Raw genomic sequence first — 10419 nt, forward strand, 5'->3', positions numbered from 1 at the left:
TCCAGCGGAGGGCAACAAAAATGATTAGGGGACTGGAACACATGACTTATGAGGAGAGGTTGAGGGAACTGGGATTGTTTAGTCTACGGAAGAGAAGAATGAGGGGGGATTTGATAGCTGCTTTCAACTACCTGAAAGGGGGTTCCAAAGAGGATTCATCTAGACTGTTCTCAGTGGTAGCTGATGACAGAAAAAGGAGTAATGGTCTCAAGTTGCAGTGAGGGAGGTTTAGGTTGGATATTAGGAAAAACTTTTTCACTAGGAGGGTGGTGAAACACTGGAACGCATTACCTAGGGAGGTGGTGGAATCTCCTTCGTTAGATATTTTTAAGGTCAGGCTTGACAAAGCCCTGGTTGAGAAGATTTAGTTGGGGATTGGTCCTGCTTTGAGCAGGGGGTTGGACTAGATGACCTCCTGAGGTCCCTTCCAACCCTGATATTCTATGATTGTGAGGTCCAGGAGGGAATTTCTGGTCAAAATCAAAGACACACATACACACACCTGTCCAGAATAGCCAATAAAACTCTTAGGTTCCCAGGTGCATGCCCTAAAAACTGAGCCATTGGTTACTGAGGAAGGGTGGTGGTGGTTCCTCTTTCTCTCTGATTTTGACCAGAAATTCCACCCTGGACCTCATAGACTCACAGATATTAAGGTCAGAAGGGACCATTATGATCATCTAGTCTGACCTCCTGCACAATGCAGGCCACAGAATCCCACCCACCCACTCCTGCAATAAACCTCTCACCTATGTCTGAGCTATTGAAGTCCTCAAATCATGGTTTAAAGACTTCAAGCTGCAGAGAATCCTTCAGCAAGTGACCCAGGCCCCATGCTACAGAGGAAGACAAAAAACCCCCAGGGCCTCTTCCAATCTGCCCTGGAGGAAAATTCCTTCCCGACCCCAAGTATGGCGATCAGCTGATCCCTGAGCATGTGGGCAAGATTCACCAGCCAGATACCCAGGAAAGAATTCTCTGTAGTAACTCAGATCCCACCCCATCTAACATCCCATCACAGGCCACTGAGCCTATTTACCATGAATAGTTAAAGATCAATTAATTGCCAAAATCATGTTATCCCATCATACCATCTCCTCCATAAACTTATTGAGTTTAATCTTGAAGCCAGATAGGTCTTTTGTCCCCACTGCTTCCCTTGGAAGGCTATTCCAGAACTTCACTCCTCTGATGGTTAAAAACTTTCGTCTAATTTCGAGTCTAAACTTCCCGATGGCCAGTTTATATCCATTTGTTCTTGTGTCCACATTGGTACTGAGCTTAAATAATTCCTCTCCCTCTCTGGTATTTATCCCTCTGGTATATTTATTGAGAGCAATCATATCTCCCCTCAGCCTTCTTTTGGTTAGGCTAAACAAGCCAAGCTCCTTGAGTCTCCTTTCATAAGACAGGTTTTCCATTCCTCAGATCATCTGAGTAGCCCTTCTCTGTACCTGTTCCAGTTTGAATTTATCCTTCTTAAACATGGGAGACCAAAACTGCACACAGTATTCCAGATGAGGTCTCACCAATGCCTTGTATAACGGTATTAAAACCTCCTTATCTCTACTGGAAATACCTTGCCTGATGCATCCCAAGACTGAATTAGCTTTTTTCATGGCCATATCCCATTGGCGGCTCATAGTCATCCTGTGATCAACCATTACTCCAAGGTCCTTCTCCTCCTCCGTTACTTCTAATTGATGCATCCCCAGCTTATAACTAAAATTCTTGTTATTTAATCCCTAAATGCATGACCTTACACTTCTCACTTTTAAATTTCATCCTATTACTATTACTCCAGTTTACAAGGTCATCCAGATCCGCCTGTATGATATCGCGGTCCTTCTCTAAGTTGGCAATACCTCCCAGCTTTGTATCATCCGCAAACTTTATTAGCACACTCCCACTTTTTGTGCCGAGATCAGTAATAAAAAGATTAAATAAGATTGGTCCCAAAACCGATCCCTGAGGAACTCCACTGGTAACCTCCCTCCAGCCTGACAGTTCACCTTTCAGTGTGACCTGTTGTAGTCTCTTCTTTAACCAATTCCTTATCCACCTTTCAATTTTCATATTGATCCCCATCTTTTCCAATTTAAATAATAATTCCCCATGTGGCACCGTATCAAACGCCTTACTGAAATCTAGGTAAATTAGATCCACTGCGTTTCCTTTGTCTAAAAAATCTGTTACTTTCTCAAAGAAGATCAAGCTGGTTTGGCACGATCTACCTTTTGTAAAACCATGTTGTATTTTGTCCCATTTACCACTGACCTCAATGTCCTTAACTACTTTCTCCTTCAAATTTTTTTCCAAGACCTTGCATACTACAGATGTCAAACTAACAGGCCTGTAGTTACCCGGATCACTTTTTTCCCCTTTCTTAAAAGTAGGAATTATGTTAGCAATTCTCCAGTCATACGGTACAACCCCTGAGTTTACAGATTCATTAACAATTCTTGCTAATGGGCTTGCAATTTCATGTGCCAATTCCTTTAATATTCTTGGATGAAGATTATCTGGGCGCCCCGATTTAGTTCCATTAAGCTGTTCAAGTTTCACCTCTACCTCAGATATGGTAATATCTACCTCCACATCCTCATTCCCATTTGTCATGCTACCATTATCCCTAAGATCTTCATTAGCCTCATTAAAGACTGAGGCAAAGTATTTGTTTAGATATTGGGCCATGCCTAGATTATCCTTGACCTCCACTCCATCCTCAGTGTTTAGCAGTCCCACCTCTTCTTTCTTTGTTTTTTTCTTATTTATATGGCTATAGAACCTTTTACTGTTGGTTTTAATTCCCTTTGCAAGGCCCAACTCTACTTGACTTTTAGCCTGTCTCACCTGACAAACCTTCCTGGAGAAAGTTTCATCAAAACTGATAGAGCACTGTTCCTGATTTGGGGCAGGGACTTGAACCTTATCTCCCACATCCCTGATGAGTTCCAGAAACACTGGGCTATAAATCAGTCTCTCTCTGGCCCAGTGACTATTTAATTAGCTATACTAATTCAAACAGCTCCAACAGGAGAGAGACTGACTATAAGCCAGGTGAGGGGACAGAACAGGAACATTATATACCTGTTAACAGGTTAAACATCCCACATGCCCTAACCATTGGACTATTGGCTATGATGGGTGTCTGTCTTATTTCTTCCTGAAATTTTTCTGAAGGTCTTCGGTTCATTCCACATTGGAGCAGAAACAACTCTTGAAACCTCAATTTTTCATGAAATGGAATTCTTGTTTTCTAGCCATTTCTATGCTCCTGTTCTTCCAATCTTTTTCTGAGAGGGAAGAGGTGCAAAAAGTTCAGTGAACCAGGGGAGCTGGAGTGAAAACCTTAGCTTTATAGCAAATTGAGGGGCTTTTTTAAGTCATGGAAACTGGCTCAGTTGCGCAGTGATTGGATTTATTTTAACAGATTATGCACACATGCCCAGAGCATTTTTTAAAAAAGGTTTAAGAAGTTTAAATAAATATTCTTTTAAAATTACTTTATATAAATGGTGTTAGATCCTAAGATGTGCCTATAGCCTGATCCTGTGTTATATATACATAAAGAGAGAGAGAGATGTGAAGGCGATCACAAGGTTTTAAAGAGCAGAACACATGCTTTTGAGGATGGTCTGTAAAATGTCTTTTGGCATGCCTGCCTATTACTTTTTTCTAAGATCTTGTTTGTTAGGGAAATAAATGTAGCAGGCACAGAAGAAAAATGCTGTAACTGTTTTTAGCAACATGCTTATTCATTAAACCACTGGTATCGTGTATACTGGACTTCAAAGTCATGATACTATGCAAAGTCCATTTGCCTTTGAAGTCTTTGAAGTGTTCCCAGAAGCTGCTCTCAGTAGGGAGAATCTGGTGGTTTTTAAGAAATAAAAGTAATCTAGCTACAGCTAGCCTAAATCTACTCCTCAAATGCTAGGCTGGAAGTAACTGTAAAGGCTATATTTTAAAAAAAACACCTTGTCATGTGTTTTCCCTGTAAGAGAAGCTACATCCCCTTCTGTAGGTAGTTCAAAGGCAATGTTGGCTGCTAAGTGCTGGTTTCAGTTGACAGTGGAGAGCTTAGGATCCCAAGGCCTTTATCATTTGATGTAATTAAAAATAATCAAATCAAATTGTGTGCACACAGAGCCACCTTTTTGGCCAAGTAATCTGGAATTTAACAAACAAGTGACAGTCTATGTTGTAGGTTTTTTGACCCAACCTATAAAAACTTTATATAAGATTATAGCCGAGCGCTGATCATGCAAACACACATGTGCTTAACTTTACACATCGACTGCAGTGGGACTGCTCACAGGGCATAAAGTTAAGCACACGAGTGATTCTTTGCAAGAATGGGAACTTTGCAAGAATGGGATATTAAAATCCAATATCAAGAATATCACTCCCTATTACATTCTATAGGCTTTTAGTGTAATTAATATAGAATCCCAATACATTATCTACAACCCTATTGGTTTAATTCCCATTAAATGCTAAAAGACTTTTCCATAAAGATAATGTTTCAGCCAGGCATAGTTTGATTTACTCACACAAAACCCTTGTTGCCCTATGCAAACCTCACATTAAAGAGCGCAATAACCTTTTCCCAAATACAAAATGGATGTACCTACAATTTAAGGAGACCCACTGAAATTTGGCTGAATCATTTAAAAAAGATAGAGGCCTTGATTTTCAAACTTGAGTGGCTACAATTGAGCAACTAAATCCATATATAGAGGCCGATCCCACATCCACTGAACTCAATGGGAAAACTCCTATTGATTTCAATGCAGCAGGAGTAGTCCTTCGGCACCAAAACAAATGCTTTGTTTTCAGAGATATTAAGCAGCCACAGCTCCTATTCAAGTCAACCTCTGAAAATGAGGCCACTTTTATCTAGGTGTCTAAAGATGGATTTATGTACTTCGCTTTAGGCACCCACGCTTGAGAATTTCAGCCCAAGTATTTTAATACAAATGTGATGCTTTGTAAAGCCAGACCAATCAGACCTTGTGTGTATGTGTTATTATACAGTCAGTAATTACATGATCACTTACTATTTTTTCTACAAGACACTCTAACCTCCTAAGTTTACACCAAAAGTGGTATCTGAGTTCCATCTGAATAAGATCATTGTCTCCTGGTATTCTTCCCCAGATCTCATTCTGAGTCAGGGGAAGTTAGACTCCATACCCAGAAGTCAAAAAATATTTGCATTGGAAGAAAACATTTAGGAAATCTAGATTTTTTTGTAGCCTATGGGGACCAGAGGAAATTCCATCTCCACACAATATCTAAGTGGATCAAGCCACGTTTTGGGACTTGTTACATATTAATCCTGTAGCGGTACTTCAGAATTTTATACCTAATTCTGCTAAGGGTAAGGCAGCTTTGATGGCATCCCTTTGTAATGTTTCCTGTAAATCTGCTGTTTGTAGTTCTGTACATACATGCACAGCACTATTCTCTTCCCTTGGCATTTTGATCTAATGCTCACTTTGCAAGTACAATCCTGTGATACTTGTTTAATTAAAACTCCTCAGCCCACCAACCTGGTGGTTATACCAATCACTGAACTCCCATAAGTGGGAATATGCAGAGGCCACTTTGAAGAAGAAAAGTAGGAAAAGTGTATAGGCATGGGGTAGTATCCCCTTAAATAGTGTGTGAGCAGTCTAGTGGCGCTCACTGTGTTCTACATTTTAGAAGCCACCAGAAAGCCATCAGAGCAGCAATATGGAGGTAGCCTTGTACATTTGTGTGTAATTGATAAACACAATTATTTGGGATCCAGCTGAACTTGCGAGGAGTTTCTTTATTTTTGTTGTTGTTTTTGCAGAAAAAGCAAAAGACATATAGTGGATTATTTACCAGTAAGTCTAGGTCTTTGAAAGTGTTATTTCTGCCTATTCTGTAAAATTTGGGCAATAAACTTACCTATTTCACATGGGTGTATTTAGGATTGATTACCCCTGCTTATGCCAAGGCTGAATCTGTCCCATAAAATGGTAAGTTTTATTACTAATTGTTATTAACTTTCCTGCCAATGCTTTGGCACACACACACTGTAGGAAGATCTTTCTTATTTACTTTCTGGTTCTACAAATTTTGGATGGTCCTTCACCAGCTAAGCTCTATACATCTTAGTGAAGAAAAAGGGGAGGGGGGAAGTCTCATCTTGAAGTCAGCCTTATTAAAGAATGTACTGTGGGCCATTTATCCTTAAAGAAAGTATTTCCTGCTGATGCCACAGGATATTTTGTGACATTTCTTTCAGAAAAGAAGGTACCACAGAATGGGGAATGACCCTCCTCTCTCAGCTGCACTGGGAATCTTTATACCATTTGTTGGCATTAGTGGACGTTCATGTGGAATATAGAATATGAAGTACAAATGAGAGAGGAAAATTTTGCCCTTAGATTAGTTTTAGGGAATCATTTTCAGAAGTGCCAAAGTGACTTAGGAGGTGACGTCCCATTTTCAAATGTAGCTGAGGTGCCAATTTTGAAAATGGGACTTCACCTTCTATATCACTTAGGGGCTTTTGAAAATTTTATCCCTAGTCTCTTCCTGCCATACACTTCTCTGATGCAGGCTCAAGAACACTGGTGTACATCTGCATCGGTGGGCACAATGGCAGGAGTTATATGTACATTTACTGCAGATGACTGTATGTAAACACAAGCATACTGTTTGCATTCACCAGGTCCTCTTCCCATAGAAAATGTGTCTCTTCAACTTAATACACACAGGACAGTCTAATGTTCACAATTGCATATATAATGTCCATATCCCCTCGTTCTTCCCTCCCGTTCCTTGCTCTTTATCATGCCCAAACTAACTGCTCAGTTAGGTTTACGCTTGGGTCTGAGTATCATACATGCCAAAAAGTCTGCATTTACTGAAACCTTTTTATCTGAAAATCAATTAATAATGTATGACCATAATTGGGAGATAATGTAATAATTGCTTGCTAGATTATGTAGCCAAAATAATCATTTTCAGAGATGTTTGATTTTTGCCTGGTGACTGAATTTTGTATAGATTTCAGGGCAACAGATGCTTCTCTGTTTGTTGTGGTCCAGAAAACAGCACTAACTTGAACCAGAATTACATTTTAACCTTCCACAGCACCTAATTTTACTTTTTAAAAAAAAAAGATAATTGCCTAAATGTTCTTATTTTCAAGTGGGAAAATCAACCTACCAAATCCATATATGAAGAATGCAATTTTCTCCACTTAGGATCACACATCCACAATGTCAAAGTGGACAAATCTCTTTCACACACACACACACACACACACACACACACACACACACACACACACACACACACACACAGAGTCTTTGAACTTGATTCTAACCTTTGTCCTCATTGTCGCAACTTCATGTATATGTTTAAAATATTTGTACATTTAGGTTGTGAGTTTGCCCAAATGGAACCCGATTAGAAATCTTGTCAGGTAGTCGTTCACAAAAATTATGGCCCACAAAGGGGTTGAAATTGCAATTAAAAATCCCAAACTGAGCACACAGTCCAAACATAGCTCTGGGGAAAAAAAATACAGTCACCAAAAAAACAAGATAAAAATTGACCTCTTGAATCCCATATCATAAATCTAAAGGAGGAAAACACACTAACTAAACCTAGGAGGAAAAAAAGACTCCACTGGACTATCTTACCTGCTCAGCTTGATGACCAATCACTTTGTGAGCTGTTAAAAAGGACGTTACGAGTGGGTTTTTCAAAAGCACTCAGCATTGGCCTGACTCTGCTTCCATTGACTTGAGTGCCAACAGAGGCCAGCATTGGAAATCCCACTACAGGGCCTTTTTCAGTATGTAAATCATCATCATTATTGTATTTCAAGGGCCAAATTCTGACCCAAATTAGCACTTCTATCTGAATTCTGTTTTCCTCCAGAAGACTCAAAGAGGCTATTCCACAGGCCTCCCCTGCTATAAGATGCTGAGAGATGTTCCAAGGCAAGAACATGGCTCAAGATCTGGCACTGGGCCCTTTTCATCCAACCTACGTTATCACAGGCACTGGCTTCCCCACCCCACCTCTTCCTGCCCCCGCCCTGCCTCTTTCCATCTATTTCTGCCCCCTCCTCTGAGCACAACCTGTCCCCGCTCCCCCCCAGCGCCTCCTGCATGCCGCGAAATAGCTGACCACAGTGGGTGGGAGGCACTGGGGAGGAGGAGCTGGCAGAACTAAATTGAACCAGAGTAGGGAGGGGTAACCAGCAGTCTGAGTATAGGTACAAAATAGTGTTGCTTTTGCAGTACATGGGTACCCCTTTGTAAAAATCATCTGCAGGGGCAGCTAGGATTAGACCCAAACAAATCACATTTGGGAGAATTAGAAAATGCTGGCTGAAATTCTCTCCTTTGCTGAGGGCTCATATAAACCCTTAGATCCTCAGTGAGCATGTTTCAATGACATGAATTATTAAAACGCATGTGTGACACGGAGGCCCATTGGTGATTCACTGCTCTGTGTCAGCAGCTCTTGTCAGGCCTGGCACACTCACTGCACTGAACATATTGTTGTGATAATCTGTATCTAAAGAGTGTCTTGTGCGGTATCATATAGAAACTGATAACACGCTGGTTCTGAAAATCATTCCATGGTGTATTTATGATAAATCCACAAAGGACTTCAAGAACATATTTGCAGTACATAGCTATAAAATGTCTTTGGCAAGCACCATAGGGGCCAACTTTTCATTGTGCTGGGGGGTGCTCGACCCCCAGCTCTGCCCCAGGCCCTGCCCCCACTCCACCCCTTCCCTCAATGCCATGCCCCCACCACACCTCTTCCCACCCCGTTCCACTCCCTTCCCCGAGCGCACTGCATCCTGGCTCCTCCCTCTTCCCCTCAGCCTCCTGCATGCCGCGAAACAGCTGATTGCAGTGGGCGGGCGGTGCAGGGATGGAGGGGGAGGAGCTGCTCAGCGGGGCCCACCACTGGGCAGGAGGCACTGTGGAGAGGGGGAGATGCTGATGGGGGGCTGCCGGTGGGTGCTCAGCACAGAGCATTTTTTCCCTGTGGGTGCTGCAGCCCCAGAGCATCCACGGAGTTGGCACCTATAGCAAGCAGTGCCTGAGCCATGCCGGTTCCACACAAAGAAATGTAGTTCCATCTGTTTGAATGTCTCTCATGTACATTAGGTACGGTGTGACCCAGGACAAAGAAAAGCTCATTTACAAGCAAGACAAACAAAGCTATCAGGAGAGCAAGTGGGGGAAGATGAATACGTAATCTCCATGAGGGATGGAGACTGCACACCCCACCCCCGCAACCAGGGAGCCCTCCTGCCTCTTGTAGCCGGGTCAATGACCTTTGGGAAGATAGCATGGGGCTTACATGCCAGCAGGTGAGAGAAGTTTGGGTGGGGCTTACTTTTCTACAAATACATTTCAAAGGTTTACTGGATTATGAAAAGAAAGGGGAGAGGACCCCATAGTTGGGTGATTCCATCACTTGGGTGATTCAAGGGTCCAAAGTTCTTGAAATTACAGAGCATTGGGGTTATCAGCCAAAAGGGTTCAAGTCTCTGGGAACTGAATATCGGTGAGAAACCTGCTTAGGCAAAGATTGTAACTTGCTAAAAATTCAGTTTTAGTCTTACAAGACTATGTTTACCTATTTGCTTGTAGCCCTTTCTATCTTTATTCCTTATATTTGACATCACTTAAACCTGTGTCCTTTTGTTAAATAAACTTCTTTTATATAAACCAATTCAGTGCAGTGATTGAAATTAGAGTGTTTGTCAAACCCCAGTGAAATTAATGAGCTGTAGTGTATTCTCTCTGTAAAGGAGCAACAAATTTAATAACTCCCGAGAGTGTTCCAGGAGAGGAATGGACATTGCAGAGAGAGATCTCTGGGGAACTTGGGATTCAAGGTTTGGTATCTGCAAGCCAAGGGCTGGACTGGCAGAGCTCTGAAGAGTTTGCTGGCAAGGTAGACAAGCTGTCATGCAGTGTGGCAATAGCAAAGCTGTCCCTTGCTGAGGCTGAGAGGGGTAGCACAGTCACTCACAATTCTGGGAACCTCAGAAGATTGTCACACTGGCAGAGAATTTAGGGACAATTTGGGACTGGGGGCGTGTTGGGGTCAGGTTGCTGGGCAATGGATGTCAGGGCGTGACCTGCATGCTTGTAGGCTGGCTGTTGGTGTCAGGGCTGTGAGCCACAGCAGCATAGCATTGAAGATATCCAGGGTGGCAGGGCAAATGGTGACACAATGCCTTACTCGTCTGGGTTGAACCCCAAAGTGTCACTGTATGAGTGGAAGAAAGGTGAATAATCCTAAAAACTCTTCATAATTAAAGTAAAACAAGCTAGTTTTGCATTGTAAAGGAAAGGGCAAGGAACAAGAAGTGGCTAATTTGGTTAACAT

This window comes from Lepidochelys kempii, chromosome 4 (assembly GCF_965140265.1).
Source record: "Lepidochelys kempii isolate rLepKem1 chromosome 4, rLepKem1.hap2, whole genome shotgun sequence".
Taxonomy (NCBI): domain Eukaryota; kingdom Metazoa; phylum Chordata; order Testudines; family Cheloniidae; genus Lepidochelys; species Lepidochelys kempii.